Source organism: Callospermophilus lateralis, unplaced genomic scaffold (assembly GCF_048772815.1).
Source record: "Callospermophilus lateralis isolate mCalLat2 unplaced genomic scaffold, mCalLat2.hap1 Scaffold_43, whole genome shotgun sequence".
Lineage (NCBI taxonomy): Eukaryota > Metazoa > Chordata > Mammalia > Rodentia > Sciuridae > Callospermophilus > Callospermophilus lateralis.
This window is the reverse complement of record NW_027514380.1, coordinates 1,028,903-1,045,519: the sequence shown is the minus strand read 5'-3', so window position 1 is coordinate 1,045,519 and position 16,617 is coordinate 1,028,903. Positions and strand designations below refer to the sequence as shown.

The 16,617-nt window shown below is 36.8% G+C and overlaps 1 pseudogene; it reads left to right on the top strand.

Annotated features, from left to right (window-relative positions):
• The first annotated feature begins 1,574 nt into the window (after nucleotides 1-1,574).
• Nucleotides 1,575-2,900, top strand: LOC143389042 (UDP-GalNAc:beta-1,3-N-acetylgalactosaminyltransferase 2 pseudogene; annotated as a pseudogene).
• The last annotated feature ends 13,717 nt before the right edge of the window (nucleotides 2,901-16,617 follow it).

The window sequence follows — 16,617 nt, the reverse complement described above, 5'->3', positions numbered from 1 at the left end:
TCTACTTATATCCCTTCTATTTTCATGGGATTTCTTTTTTTTTTATTCTAAAATAAAGATCACATTTATTATCACAAGTTGCATAAAAACACACAGCTTTTACAAAAATGATTGATAGAAAAATACTCATTTCACCTGTCTTTTCCTCTGAGCTGAGAATCTAATTTGGTTTATCAGATTAAGGAATAATACCTACTGAAATGGCACGAAAACTGTTAGGGGCACCTGGGTCAAACACTGACTTCACTTCCACGAGTTTCCCAAATGACTCAAGTAAGTGGTAGAAAGACACAAGTCCACCTCTACTTATTTTCCTGAGTGAATTGATACCTGACAGGGACAGCTATCATTGCAGCTTGGTCTCATTATGTGACCTGGTCTTACAGGTAGCTGTCCTTTGAGACATCTTCCTTTTCTTTGATAGGCTCCATGACCATTCAAAAGGTGAAGGCATTCCTGTCACATCTTCTCAAAGTTCCTGTGTCAGAACTTCTGCTGTCCTATGAAAGTCCCAAGGTAAGCCACCCCCAAGAGACAGTCAAGCTCAATTCTCCACAGTAAGACATGATTAAACTGTCTAACATGGTCCAGTTCTGAGCAGGGAGCACATATTTATTAGACTTTGAGTAACCTGTGGCATGGAGGTCATGTTTTGTCAGGTCTGTCTTACCCCCTACCTTTGTTCTAATTTTAGATGCCGGGCAGAGAAATTGAACTAGGAAATGACCTACAGTCATTACAGTTTTATTCTGTGGAAAATGGAGATTGTCTACTAGTGAGATGGTAACAACCAGCTTTAAAAATTTAGTGACTTGACTGTTCATCGTGACTGGGGTTTGCTGGGAAGAAATAATTTGCTTGAACAGTTCTACTGTCAAATGAGGTTTTACAGCTTGCTCAAAGTATAACAAAGGATGTACTTTTCACCAGGAAGACACCATTTGTAGGCTTGTATATAATAGCAGTAATAAAGGCTTTGACTACTCATGATCTTCTCATCTTACTTCATATATATTTTTATAGCTCCTCACTATTGATTATTAAATAGAAACTAGCTAGTCTAATAACATCTGAGTATAGTTAATGTCTGTCATAGACTAGTTTTAATGAAATTCTCTACTGATACTATTTTAAAAGGTTACCGAAATGATTTGGTCACGTGGGAAGTGTCCCTTAAATTCAGGGAGGCACATCCTTTACTATTATATGCCTGCTATTTTTTCTTCTCAGGTATACTATCTTGAGAGTCCTTACCAAGGCAATCACAGGCTTTTCTCTATAGTTATACCTAAACTGAGCATAGTATTCGCAGGTTCCCAGCTCTGACCGACTTAACCAGTGGGCAATGATGAAAGCAAAATCCTCCCTATGACACAGGTCTTCTCACACAGCCACAGGCTATCCTGGTATCTTCTAGGTCCTATGGCTGCCATCCAAATGCGCCGCTGCCCGCGGTCGGAGGCTGGCGAGACGCGGGCCGGAGTCGCCCGCGGGCCCGGGCGCGCGCAGGGCCCTCGCTGTGGGCCAGGAAGCGGGGGAGCCCCGCGCGCGGCGGCGCGCGACTGGGAGCGGCTGGGTGGCCAATGCGAAACTGGCTGGTGCTGCTGTGCCCGTGCGTGCTCGGGGCCGCGCTGCACCTCTGGCTGCGGCTGCGCTCCGCGCCGCCCGCCCGCGCCCCCGGGGCCGGCGCGGCACATTCCCCGGCCTTCTTTCCTCAGTGGAAGTCCAGTCACTATGATGTGGTGGTGGGTGTGTTGTCAGCTCGAAGTAACCGTGAGCTCCGGGATGCTATAAGAAACACCTGGCTGAAGCACTCGCTCCGTCACCCAGCCCTGAGTCAGCGGGTGCTTGTGAAGTTCATCATAGGTGCTCGGGGCTGTGACGTGCCTGTGGAGGACCGAGAGGACCCTTATTCCTGCAGACTGCTTAACATCTCCAACCCAGTTTTGAATCAGGAAATCGAGGCGTTCAGTCTTTCTGAGGAGGGTTCATCAGGACTCTCTGAGGCCCGGGTCGTCAGCGTGAGCTTCCGAGTGCTCCACCCGATGGTCATTACCAGCCTGGGAGTGTTCTATGAAGCCAGCGACGAGGGTTTCCAGAGAAACATCACGGTCAAGCTCTACCAGGCGGAACAGGAGGAGGCCCTCTTCACTGCGCGCTTCAGTCCTCCAAGCTGTGGCGTGCAGGTGAACAAGCTGTGGTACAAGCCCGTGGAGCAGTTCATCTTACCCGAGGTAAAGGCACAGCGGAAGACCCTGCCAGTGTGGTCCTTCACAGGACGGGCTGGGGAGGGTGCACTGCCTCATGAATTCATGGAAGGTGTGGAAGGAGTTGCAGGTGGCTTCATTTACACCATTCAGGAAGGTGACGCTCTCTTGCGTAGCCTTCACTCTCGGCCTCAGAGACTCGCTGATCACATAAGGAGCCTCCATGAGGACTATGACTTACTGACAGAGGAGAGCAGTGTTCATGGTGACATTGTTTTTGTGGATGTTGTAGACACTTACTGAAATGTTCCTGCAAAATTATTGAACTTCTATAGATGGACTGTGGAAACCACCAGCTTCAGTTTGTTGCTGAAGACAGATGATGACTGTTACATAGACTTAGAAGCTGTGTTTAAAAGAATTTCCCAAAAGAATCTGGATGGGCCTAACGTTTGGTGGGGAAATTTCAGATTGAATTGGGCAGTGGACAGAACTGGAAAGTGGCAAGAATTGGAGTACCCCAGCCCAGCTTACCCTGCATTCGCGTGCGGGTCAGGGTATGTGATCTCCAGGGACATTGTCAACTGGCTGGCAAGCAACTCGGGGAGATTAAAGACCTATCAGGGTGAAGATGTAAGCATGGGCATTTGGATTTCTTCTTTTTTTCCTTATGATTTTTTCTTCCCCAAGTAAGAAAATTTCAACACTTGATGTCTGCATCTGACTGATTTTATTTAGCATAATGTTCTTCAGTTTAATCTATTTACTAGCAAATGCTATAATTTCATTTTTTTTCTGGCTTTGTAAAAATCCATTCATTCTCTCGTTCTCTCTCTCTCTCTCTCTCTCTCTCTCTTTCAATATATTTCATTTTTGCTCATCCATTTATCTGTTGATGACCACCAGTGCTAGTTCTATAATTTGGCTCTTATGAATTGCACTGCTCTAAGTGTCGACCTGCTAGTGTTGCTATAGTATGCTGAATTCAGTACATTATGATAAATATCAAGGAGAGGGATAGCTGGGTCATATGGGTCATATGGTGGTTCTATTCCTAGTCTTTTGAGGAATATCCCCACTGCTTTCCAGGAAAAAGTGGCTGTGCTAATTTGCAAACCCTCCAACAGTGTATGAGTGTCGCTTTTTACCTGCATACTCACCAGTGTTTATTATTATGTGTATTCTTGATGATTGTTATTTTCAATGACGATAAGATGAATTCTCAGTGTAATTTTGATTTGCATTTCCCTGATTTCTAGAATATTAAAGTTTGTTTTCCCATATCTTTTTTTGGCCATTTGTATATCTTTTTTCCAGTAGTGTCTCTTGATTTACCTCCCATTTACTGACTGGGTTATTTGTGTTTTTTTGTGTGTGTGTGTTGAGATTTTTTATTTGTTTGTATATTCTGGATATTAATTTCCTGTTGGAAAGGCTGCTGGCAAAAATCTTGTCCCATTATTTAATGTCCATCTTCATTCCCCTGTTTTCTTTGCTGTGTATAGAAGCTTTTTAATTTGAGGCTGTCCAAATCATTGATCCTTGGTTTCACTTCTTGAACTTTAGCAGTCTTTTAAGGAAGTGGGTGATTTTAAGGAAGTAGGATACTGAAGTTTGTTTTCCCATATCTTTTTTTGGCCATTTATATATCTTTTTTCCAGTAGTGTCTCTTTTGTTTTACTGACTGGGTTATTTGGGTTTTTTGTTGTTGTTGTTGTTGAGATTTTTTATTTGTTTGTATATTCTGGATATTAATTTCCTGTTGGTAAGGCTGCTGGCAAAAATCTTTTCCCATTATTTAATGTCCATCTTCATGCCCCTGTTTTCTTTGCTGTGTATTGAAGCTTTTTTAATTTGAGGCTGTCCAAATCATTGATCCTTGGTTTCACTTCTTGAACTTTAGCAGTCTTTTAAGGAAGTGGGTGTCTACACCAATATGTGGGTATGTTGAGCCCATGTTTATCTATCAATTCAAAAATTTCTGTTCTAAAGTCTATATCTTTCACTTTGAGTTGTCTTTTGGGCAGGGTAAAAGGTAGAAATCTATTTTCATTTTTTGCAAGGGAATATCCAGTTTCTTCATCACTTTTTTCCAAGAAGCTATCAATACCATGTCCAACATGTGCTTTTGGCACCTTTGTTGAATACCAAATTACTGTATTTATGGTGATTTGTCCCTGCGTCTTCTATACCCGTGGACTTCATGTGTGTTTTGATGCCAATACCATGATTTCTTTTTTGTTAATATAGTTCTGTAGTATCATTTGATGCCTCAAATATTGCTTTTCTTGCTCAGTATTGCTTTGGCTATTCTGAGTCTTTTGCTCTTGCAAATTTATTTTAGAATTGATTTTTCTAGAACTTTGAAGAATGTCATATTAATTTGAATGAAATTATATTGCACCTGTTCAATACTTTTTGATAGTATGGCTGCTGGGACAATTTTAATTTACCAACTTTACATATTCTAAGGTCCTCAATTTCTTTCTTCAGTATTCTCTAGTTGTCATTGTAGATGTCTCTCACCTTATGGGTTTGGTTTATTCCTAGGTATTTAATTTGATTTTATGAGGCTATTTTTTTTTCACTAGGTTCTTTATTGGTGTCCTGAGAAGGTGCTGATTTTCTTATATTGATTTTGTGAACTTCTGCTTTGCTTAATTTGTTTATCGAATTGTTGGAGTGTTTTGGATATTCTGAGTATAAAATCATATCTTCTGAAAAGAGATATAATTTGAGTTATTCTTTTCCTGTTTTTATCCCTTCTGTCTCATTTTCTTGCATTTTTGGTCCAGCAAAAATATCCAGTAGTATATTTAGTATAAGAGTTTTGATTGGGACCTTCTTCACTGGTTCCAGATTTTAAAGGAAATGTTTCATTTTTTTCCCTCATTCACAATGATGTTGAGTTTAGGTGTATAGTATATAGACTTTATGGATTTTGAAGTAATTCCATTGTACCCATTGTTTCTTCAGTTTTCCAACTGAATCTGCTAAATTTTGTTAAGAATTTTTTTCCCTGTAGGTATTGAGAAGATGTATGATGGTTCTCTAAATTCTACATGTATGAAGTAGTACATTTATTGATTTGCATATGTTCAAATCAGTATCCATTTGTATCCTTGGAGTGAAACCAATTTAGTTATCATGTACAATCTTCTTATTGTGTTCCTGAATATGATTTGCTAATGTTTTATTAGTTTTTTTTTCATCTAAGTTCATCAGGGATGTTGTTCTCTACTTTTCTTTTCTTGAGGTGTCCTTACATGGTTTTGGGTGTCAGAATGATATCTGATTTCACATTATAGATTTGAAATTGTTCCATCTTTCTATTTAGTTATTTCTTTAAATTTCTATTAGAATTCAACTATAAATTTCTCTATTTCTGTCTTTTTCTTTTTAGGAGGCTTTGTATCACTGCTTCTATCTCAGTGTTTGTAATTGATCTGTTTAGTTTTTATATATTGTCAGTTTAATTTTGGAAGGCCAAATAAATTTAGAAATACATACATTTGTTCCTGGTTTTCCACTGTATTGGATATAAGTTTTCAATATACTCCCTAATGAATCTTTGGATGTTTGTGGTGAATTTTTCTCTTTTATCTCTAATTTTACGAATTTGGATTTTCTTTCTTTTCATAAGTTTGCACAAGGTTTTACTTATTCCAAGAACCAACCCTTGGCTTCATTGATTGTTTGTATTGTTTTCATTGTCTATTGTATTGATTTCAGTTGTACTAGTCATCATTTCCTTGCTTCTTCTGATTTAGGAATTGGTTTTATTTTGTTTTGTTTAGTGTGTTGGGATGTATCATTTCCTTTACTGATCTCATTTTGACTTTCATGAAAACCCCTCTAACTTTCTTTTCTTTACACACACACACACACACACACACACACACACCCCATAATTTCTTTATCCATTTGTCTTTCAATGCCAGGCTGATTCCCTATTGTGGCTTTTATAAATTGTATTGCTATAAACACAAGTATGTATCGATGACTATGGTATAAATTTTTAATTTTTGGAAGAGTAGTATATCTGGGCCGTATGGTGGTTCCATTCCTAGTCTTTTGAGAAACATCTATTCTGGTTTCTATATGGTTTCACTAATTCACGTGTCCACCAACAGTATGTATGTGTTGTCTGTTTTCTCATATCCTTTACAGCATTTATTATTTGTATTATTGATGGCTATCATTCTGAGTAGTGTGAGATGAAATTTTCATGTTGTTTTGGTGTGCATTTCTATACTTGATGGAGATGTTGAACATTTTTTTTTCATGTACTTATTAGACATTTGCTTTTCTTCTCTTGAGAAGTGTTTGTTTAGTTCTTTTACTCATTTATTAATATTTGTTTTATGGGTGATAATGTTTTGAATTCTTTATATTAATTTTCTATATGAGTATCAGGTGATGAAGATCTCCCATTGTGTAGATTCTCTCTTTGTGCTCTTATTTGTTTATTTTGCTGTGTAGATGCTTTTGAATTTGATGCTATCCCACTTTTGATTTTTGGTTTTATTTCTTTTCTTTAGGAATCTTGTTAAGGAAGCTGGTTCCTGTGCCAACCTTTTACTCGATCAGTTGCAGAGTTTCTGGTCTAATTCCAAGGTCTTTGGTCCTCTTTGAGTTAACTTTTGTATAAAGACAGGATTCATTCTGAAATATAAAGATAGTTGTCTGAGTAACATTTGTTAAAAAGGCTATGTTTTCTCCAATGTATTCTGCTGGAATTTTCATCAAGGATCAGATGACTGTATCTGAATGGGTCTGTATATGTGTTCTATTCTTTATCATTGGTCTGTGTATTTGCTTTAATGTCAATATCATATTGTTTTTGTTACTATCCCTCTGTGGTAAAATTTGAATGCAGGAGTTGGCATGCCTCCATAATTGGTTATTTGGTTTAGAGTTTCTGTGGCTGTTATGGCACTTTTATTTTTTAAACAGAATTTTAGGGTTATTTTATTTAGTTTTGTGAACAATATCTGGTATTTTGATCTTGATTCCATTGAATTTGTATATTGTGTTTTGTAGTATGTCCATTTTAATTATATTAATTCTGTCTATTCATGAATATATGATATAAGGTCTTTCCACCTCTTTGTGTCTTCCACAAAATATTTCTTAAATGTTTTATAATCTCATTACAGTAGTTTTTCACCTCCTTGGTAAGATTGATTCTGGGTATTTTAGTTTATTTAATGTACTTTTTAGTTATATAAAGACACAATACCTTTATTTTATTTATTTGCTTTATGTGGTGCTGAGAATTGAAACCAGTGACTCACACAAGCAAGGTGAACATTCTATTAACTGAGCTACAACTCCACTTCAGCCTGACATTTTAGTTTTTGAAGCTATTGTTAATAGGATTGTTTTTCTTTTCCTCTATCAGTAAATTTATTATTGATATATAGGAAATGTATGATTTTAATTGTTGATTTTATAACCAGCTATTCTGATACATTTTTTATTCTCTTTCAGTCTTTTTTGAAGCTTCTTAGATTATCTAAGTAAGTATCATGTCATTTGTAAAACATGATATTTTGACTTCTTTTCCTCTTATTTTTATTTTTAAAATTTCTTTCTTTTGCCTGATTGCTCTAGATGGAATTTTTAGTATATCTTAAATAAGAGAGTTAAGAGTGGATATCCTTGTCTTTTTTTCAGATTTAAAGAAAATGCTTTCAGTTTTTCTCCATTCACAATTGTGTGCATTTTCTGTTTTCATATATAGCCTTTTTAATCTTGAGGTACGTTCCTCTACCTCTAGTTTCTTATATGTTATTTTTTTTAACTCATTAATGGATGCTTACATTTGTTGAGAGCTTTCTCTGCATCTATATAGAATAGTGGTTTTTGAGTCAAATTCTGTTTATGTAAGGAATTATATTTACTGAAAATTTACTGATTTCTATTTGTCCAGCCATCCTTATGTCCCTGGGAAAACACCAACTGGGTCGACATGTATAATCTTCTTAATATGTTGTTGAATATGATTTGGTAATAATTTATTAAGAAGTTTTGCATCTAAGTTCATCAGGGTATTGGTTTATAGTTTTCTTTCCTTGATGTGTCCTTTTCTGGATGATTCTAGAAGTGTTTAATCTGTTGGTTTTTTTGGAATAATTTGAAAAGCATTGACATTAATTTTCTTCAAATATCCAATAGAATTCAGTTGAGAATCTATCTGGACCTGTGCTTTTTTTCTGTAGGAAGGAGTGTTGTTAATGCTTCTATCTCATTTCTGGTTATTGGTCCATCTAGCTTTCTATGTCCTATGATTTAATTTTGGTATGTCATAGCTTTCTAAAACTGTGTCCATTTTTTTGAGATTTTCCAATTGATTGGAGTATAAATTTTCAAAATAGTCTCTCTGGATTTCTGTTGATATCTCTGGTGATTTTACATTTTTCATGTCTAATTTTCATCTTCTTCCTTGCTGCCTTATATTTGGTTAGTTTACCTGAAAGGTGAGAATCTTGCAAGCACAATATAGTTTTTTTGTTTGTTTGTTTTTTTGTAGTTTACTCTACGAGCTTATGTCTTTGAGTTGAAAAGTTGAGGCTGTTTATGTTCAGTGTTGTTACAGAGACATTTATTAATTTTCACCATATTTTTCTGATGTTTAATTTCTTCCCGTTTCTCATTTGATTAGCTGCTCTTTACATGAGATTTATCCATGTGTGAGCTCTGTAGTTTGTTTTCATTTTCTCCTGTAGTATTTCTTGAAAGAGTGTCAGTTGTGCTGGTTTAGTGGTTATAAATTCTTTTAGGTTCTACTTAATTGGAAGGTTTTATTTCTTCTTTGGATTCTGACAGATAGTTTTACTGGATATAGAAAACTTGGCTGATGGTTATTTTCTTTCAGGGCTTGTAACATACCTTCCCAAGCCCTTCTGCAATTTAGAATTTGATGTGAGAAATGACAAGTAATTCTTACTGGCTTCTAAAAGGGACTTGATGTTTCCTCTTCAGACTTCTAAAACTTTACCCTTACCTTGTATGTTAGAAGTTTTAAGTAATGTGTTATGGAAAGATTCCTTTTGGATGTTGTCCTTTAAGGCTTCTGAATTCTTCCCATATGTGGATGTCCACCTCCTTCTCATTGTTTGGGAAATTTTGTTACTAGTTTCATGAAGATGTTATCCATGTCATTACCCTGCATCTACCAATGCTAATTTCCCCCCAGTGATTCTTAAATTTGGTGATATAACATTATCCTAGAATTCTGGTGTATTCTGGTCATGGTTACTTATTTTCATTATAGTGTCTGAATGTTCATAGCTGACTACTTTGTCTTCCCACTCTTGAGATCCACCTTATTCATGTTTTACTCTTAGAAAAATTTTTAAGAGAACATTTTTTATTATTTTGCCTTTTTTAAAACATTTTTTGGTTGTAGTTGGAAACAATACCTTTATTCCAAACATTTAGTTGTTTGTTGTTCTTGTTTTTAATGTAGTGCTGAGGATAGAACACAGGGCCCTGCGTGTGCTAGGCAAGCACTCACTCTACCTGAGCCACAATCCCAGCCCCTGATTATTTTGCCTTTTTGATTACCAAGGTTCGTTTTTTTTTTCTTTTTCAATATTTCTATCTCATTTTTGAGTTTCTCAATTATATCATGTACCCACTTTCTTAATTCATTTGGTTCTTTTATCTCTTTTACATTTTTATTATTGTGTGGTGCTTAGGATCAAACCCAGTACCTCACATGTGTTGGAAAGTGCTCTACCACTGAGCTACAACTGCAGCTCTTCATTTGGTTCTTTTAAGTGTTGTCTTTGAATTCATTGAAAAATTTTTAAAAATATATATTTTAGTTGTAGTTGGACACAATTCTTTATTTATTTTATGTGGTGCTGAGGATTGAACCCAGCATGTTGCACATGCTAGGTGAGTGTTCTACCACTGAGCCACATCCCCAGTCCCACCATTGATAATTTTTATAATTATGTCTTTGAGAATTTTATTTGGTATTTCATGAATTTTAGTATCATTGAAATCAGTTGAGTTATGAAACAGGAGTTATCATGTTACATTTTTTCATGTTTCTACTATTCCTGTGTTGGATTTTGTGCATCTGTTTGGATGTATTTCTTTTCCATTAGTATGTGTGGGTCTATTTAGGGCATATCCTTCTCTTGACAATATGTTCAGGGATATCAGATTGTTTGGAATTTTTCAATATATTTTCAAGTGTGTTTTGAAGTAACTTTCTCTTGTAGTTATATGATGATGACCAGTGTATTTTAATGTAATGTGTATTGTGGAAGAGTTGAGGATTCCATTTTTCCCCGTAGGTCTCACAAAAGTGGGATGCTTGTAGACCATGCAGTTTTTTATATGGTAGACTATGTGGGGATTACCCTCTGTGATTTCTTAATGAAACTATATCCTTAAGCAGTATGGAAGCTGTCTATATTAAGGCCCCTTGTAGGTATGGTATCTACCAGCATATTACAAGTTAATTGTCTGTGTTTCTGTTGTAGGAGTGGATGTCCTTGGATGGGATCTGAGGTCTCCACCTAAATATTTCTACTTGTGGCTTGGTCATCAGTTTTGGTGATTTCTTTAACCTAGTTTTTGTATTAATGTATGTTTGATGTTCAAGCATAATTTATGGGTGGTGCAAGGTGCTCTGTCTCTTGGCTGGGTTCTGGAAGTAGCTCAGCTGCAGAGTCTTTGCTCTTTGAGATCATGGTTTTCCAGTAGGTTAATAGCATTCCACAGAAAAAGAGGAATGGACCATTAGTAACAATGGCAGTAAACTATATGCAACATTGAAATAATATACTCAGTGACAAGAATGCCATCTACAATATTAATTGCCACAAAGAGGAATGGCAGACTTAGCAATTGCCAACAGCAATGTCAGTGAAATAAATACCTTGAAGAAGATCCACCTTAAAAATACACATCAGGTATCAACTAATCTATCTATAGTGCTTAATAACTATAGCACTTTGGAGGGTGATAGGGTTAGGAATTTAGAAAGTAAAGAGTTCTAAAGGATCATAAAATATAGAGTTCATTAAGAGATAAGGAAGTGTAATGTGAAGCTAAAATAAATGTTAGAATTTTCACGATGTGAACAGAAAACAGAATAAATGTAGGGAGGAGGAGGACAAAAAGTAAAAGAAACTAAATAGAGAAAGAAATAACAGGACGAACTGGCTATTAAGAGGGAAAAGAAAGGTATTAGAGACAATAGACACAAACAAAAATCATGAAATAAATGAAACCCTAACCTTCAAATTACAAAACAAAGAAATTTGGTAATCATAAAAATATAAAACAGAAAAGGGAAACAAATATGTATATGAATGTATATCCACAAATCAAATAGCACAGTAATAACACAAAGAAAGCAAAAATAAATAAATATAAATATAAGAAGAAAGAAAATGGGAATTAAAATAGCTCTTTGAGCTCAGGTGATCAAAGCTGTTGCATTCTTTGTGCAGCACTGCCCTTCGTTACACTTCTTCTTCAACTAAATATCCCTTGGATTGAACAACGACTTTGGGTTGTTACACAGATCTTTTTGTGATTCTTGAATTGAAGCTGTGTGTAATGGCTTGAAGGTTCACTTCTCACCTGTATGTGTTAGGTTAGAATGGAGTGTCAAGTCAAGTTTTATCTAGATAGCCCTAAATCTATGTGGAGTTATAAATGGGAAGTACTGGTGTTACTGGTTGGGGTTTGGCTATAATTAGCTAATGTGAGTTTGTTGTATGGTATTTGCTCTTTTCTGAATGTTATTTCACTGAAAAGGTGACACATAATCTTTGGTTGTATCTCACCACTCTCATTGTCAGTGATTCTTAGGTTTAGTCTTTTATATAAAATTGTGCCGGATTTCCTAAATATTCTGTTCTTTTGTTGTCTTTTGTTTCTGTTTTTAAGATCACATACCCTATGTTCAGGCCCTAAAAATCTGTCATCTTGTTGATGCTTTCATCTGAGTTTTTACTTGGATTTATTAAGTCTGTCATTTCCACAATTTCTGTTTTGTTCATTTTCAGGATTTTTTAAAAATCAAATGATCTCTTGTTTTCTGTATTTTCTGTTAATTCTTGCTTAGATCTTCTTGTAGTTTACAGATAATTTAGAAACATTGACTTTCTAAATTGTTCATTATGCATTTCTTCAAAGGCATTTTCTGTGTGGTTAGTTTTTGAATTATTATTATGAGGTATTGAGGACATTTCCCCTCTTCCTTTCCCCTATTGCTCTTGTGGTGTAGTGTGTTGGATCTGAAGAATGAGACCCAGAGCAATACAGGGTAAAGTGATGGAATATTTTTTTTCTATCCTTAAACAAAGAAATGCAGCTTCCACGAGAGAGGGGTCCCACATCAGTTGTTGCTGAGTTGCTACTGACTAGGGGTTTATATTGGTGTTGCTGGAAGCAACTTTTAAATCCCTTGTCTGATGACTTTTAGGGAGTGGAGTTCTACATCTAATCAGAATAAGACATTCTATGATCATGCCCCACCCACCCCATCCTGTAGTCAGGATGTTGATCAAGTGCTGTTCATGTGCTTATTCACATGCCCATTAGATATTTTGTACAAGGAATTTTAGCAATTCCTGTGTTCCTGTCATGTTTTTAGTTCCTGCTCTTATTCCTGCTTCTGAAGAAATAACACTAACTGCCACTAGGGAATTTGGTTGATTACAATCTACCTTCCTCAGGCTACATTGTGGATATTAGATCTGGAAAGTAGGGAAACTCTTCAGTGGGTCTCTCTAGAGGACCTTGATAATGGATCCATGGCTCCATCTGTAGACCCATCTAGAAATTAACAGCTTCAAGATAGAAGGGACAAATTTCACTAAGACAATTAATATACAAGGGCCAGAGAGCAAAATCAAACACATCATGTCCAAGAGGACAAGTAAGGGTTTCAACCTGTGAAGCAGTTGTGCCCACAGGGATGTCCACCAATTAGAAATCCCTTCTTTTTGACTTAAAATCTTATTGGAGTTTTTTGTAAATGGACTTGAATCTATAATTGTTAGCATAAAAGTGTTATCCTCCCTGCAAAAATACAGTTTCCCCCAGCTTTGGTGGTCAAAATTTCCAGAGCATGGTGATTTTGTAGGACTTCTACTACCATGAGTCTTCCTGCTAGGTTTGTTTTTGGATTCCCCAGCAGTGGTCTCCCTGAGAGCCTTTACCAGCTGGGCAAAGAGATGTTCAGAGGTTCCTTTAACAGCTGACCCTGTGCTGTCCACCATTCCTGATGTTAAAGTTATCATTTAGTGAAAGCTGCAGGTCCTTTTAGCTGTATAAAACCTTTTATGTGCCTGAGGCATCTTAGTGTTCCCTAATGCTATTGAAGCTTCCAGGGCCACATAGGCCAATGAGCTATGGCCTCTTTGCACTGGTGGCAAGGAAATATATGCCCTATCTCCATAAATGAAAAATAGCCCATCATCTGACTCCAGATTTTTCTGAAACCCATATGAAAAAGGCAAGTTAGGGGGTTTTAACTGAATAAACCTGGAGTATTTTTAAATCAAAGCAGTGAATTTTAATCTGTTCAGATATTTTATTGGCCAAGGATCCAAAAGTATGTATTTTTTAAAAAGAACTTTTGAGAGGAAACTAGTAATCCTTGGGTGTTAAAAAGGTTGATACTGTTAAAAGATACAGAACTCCATTCTGGTGAGAGGCTGGAGGTATTACTTTTAGAACAGAAGGAGATCTTACAGTTAGGGATAAATAGAAGCATAAGAACAAATGGTCTCTTGGAATCCCTTGCAATTTGGGACAATACCTACTGAATTATCCCCAAATCAAAATTTGTGCCTTTTAATCATCTTGAAAACATCTAAGGTTTGATGCAGTCAGCCTTTTCAGATCCCTTTTTCTTTGTGGACACCTTTTTCTAGCATGCAGGGAAGAACTTACTAAAAGATAACAATCCCAGAGAATAAAAGCCCAGCCATTTATTTCCCACAGTGACTTATATTTTAAAGTGATACTTTCCTCAGATCTTAAGTTGGTCTGGGCACTTGCTCATGCAGCCCACATTACAAATAGATATCGACCAGGCAGCTAAGGAGCAAGCACAGTTGCTATTTGAGGCATAAAAGGCAAAAAGCTTACACATAGTGACTTCTTCCCATTTCCCTCCCTTTTATAAAACAAGCCTAGCATTAGGTTGGTGTTCTAGTTTTTACTTCCCTTTGGAGGCCATTTTATTCCATCCTCTAGATTTTATTTCAGCAAGGCTCAGGTGCAAAAATCTATCAGGCATTTCTTTTTTAGAGCTTGTGGATCAAACTGATCTCAACTGTTTAACATACAGCAAACGGAGTATTTTCTATCTTCGAAAAAGTAAATAACAAAGCATCCCCTATTATTTCCTTTGTCTCCCAATAGTGTGTAAGCTGGTGTTCCTTCCCTTTTGCATGAGCAACCATGGGAAAGGATTGTGGCCTACTGGATTAGGCACCTTTTAAAATCTATCTATTTATTTATTTATTTATTTATTTACGGTGTTGAGGATTGAACCCAGTGTCTTGCACATGCTATGTGAGTGCTCTGCCATTTACCTACAGCCAAAGCCTGGTTCTGGATCTTGTGATTTTTTATCTGTTTTCATAAACCCTGAGCTAACTTGTGGAGATTCCCAATATATTGATACACTTGTGGGGGACAATTTGTGCCTCACTCAGTATGGCATAGATATTTAAAAGCTTCTCTAAGGTTAAAACTAGGGGCATAGGTACATACCGTAATCCAACTCTCTATGCATCAAATCAACAAGGTCCTACCAAAACACCAAAATATTCTCATCAATATAAACTCTTATGTCCACCAGACAGCCATCACTCATTAAACCATGTCCCAAAGTATCAGAGCCTACATCTGTTCTAAAGTTCCCCAAATGACCATTTTATAACTGTCCAAATAACTGTCAGATTTGGATGTCACGACATAGTCAACACTCCAAACACACTCGTCCAGAAACATGCACACACCAAAGAACCAAATGTGCCTGCTCAAGAGCTGAGCCCAAGTGCCAATGTAAATTTTGCAAAATTTAATCCGATGCTGACTTAACGCAGGCCACCCTCCTGGCTGTACCAAACTCATACAAGCCCCCATTACACAAAACCCATATCAACACTCAAAGCTCTCAGACTGGGCTTGGGGATATGGCTCACAAGTACAGCACTCACCTAGCATGTGCAAAACCTCACATAAAAATTAAAAAAAAAAAGATATTTTGTGCAACTAAAAAAAATCACTCAGACAAACACACCCACCTTCTTGATGTATATATACCTAAAACCATGCACACCTGGGGCATAAATCATACCGCAGCAAACCAAAACAGCAACAGCCATGAAGCAACCATTCAAAAGATTCCAAAATACTTTTGACCATCTGCCCACTAGGATACATTCTCCTCAAAAACAACAACAACAAAAAACTCAATAGACACAACACAAAAAACTGTTTAAAATTTACCTTGCATAAACCATCTGCAACTTTCTTAGACATAAATGTCTCTTTCACATATGTATGTTTGTTAGACATATGTATATCTGTTTAAATCCTTAGTTTTGTTCTCTCTTAGCATACCAAATAATTTTTCTTCCTAGTTGCTGACTTCCTTTCCCAAATATACATCCTGAAACAATCCTTACATAATTTCTGAACACCACTCTTGCCACAAGAGAAAGCACTTTTATCAAAACAAAAGAAGCCCAAACTCTCCATACTCCCTGACCATTCCATAGTCTGGAGAGGGAGGCAGGTCAGATAATGTTCTGGGTAATGTCCTAATTTAAGGTGAAAAAGCAATCATGTCCCTTTGGCCAGAAAAATCTTACTGACTATTAGTTTATGTTATGCCTTTGGTCCTAAAGTCTATCCTGTGAGCTCTTAGAGAATTGGTCCTGTCCTAAAAGTGGTTTCTAGGCATTTGGTTGGGATTTGGGTATTAAACGTTGCTCAAGGATTCAAGAATTCCCCATAGTCTGATCTATGGTTTCTTGTGGAAAAATTAGGATTCATAGGAGGATATCAAGAACCCGGGTCTGCTGCTGCATGAGAAGTGGTGGGGAAAGGAAATTTCATCATAGAATTAGACAAAGAGACACAGACTGTTTAGTTCACATTCTGGGAATTAGTGGGTCCCCACTTTTCCAAAGGACCTCAGATCAGATTAAGACTTCCTCTTCAGATCCAAGAAGATACATCAGGTGAGGACACCCTCCATCATTGATTCAAGTCAGTCAGAAAGTGAAAGAAACAAACACTTGAAGTTACCATTCAACCTGGTTTAAGTTCTTTGGATGAAGCACAAAATCACCAACATTCCACCATCAGAGGCAAGGGAGATTGATCAAGCCTTCTCCAGCAAGCTCATCTT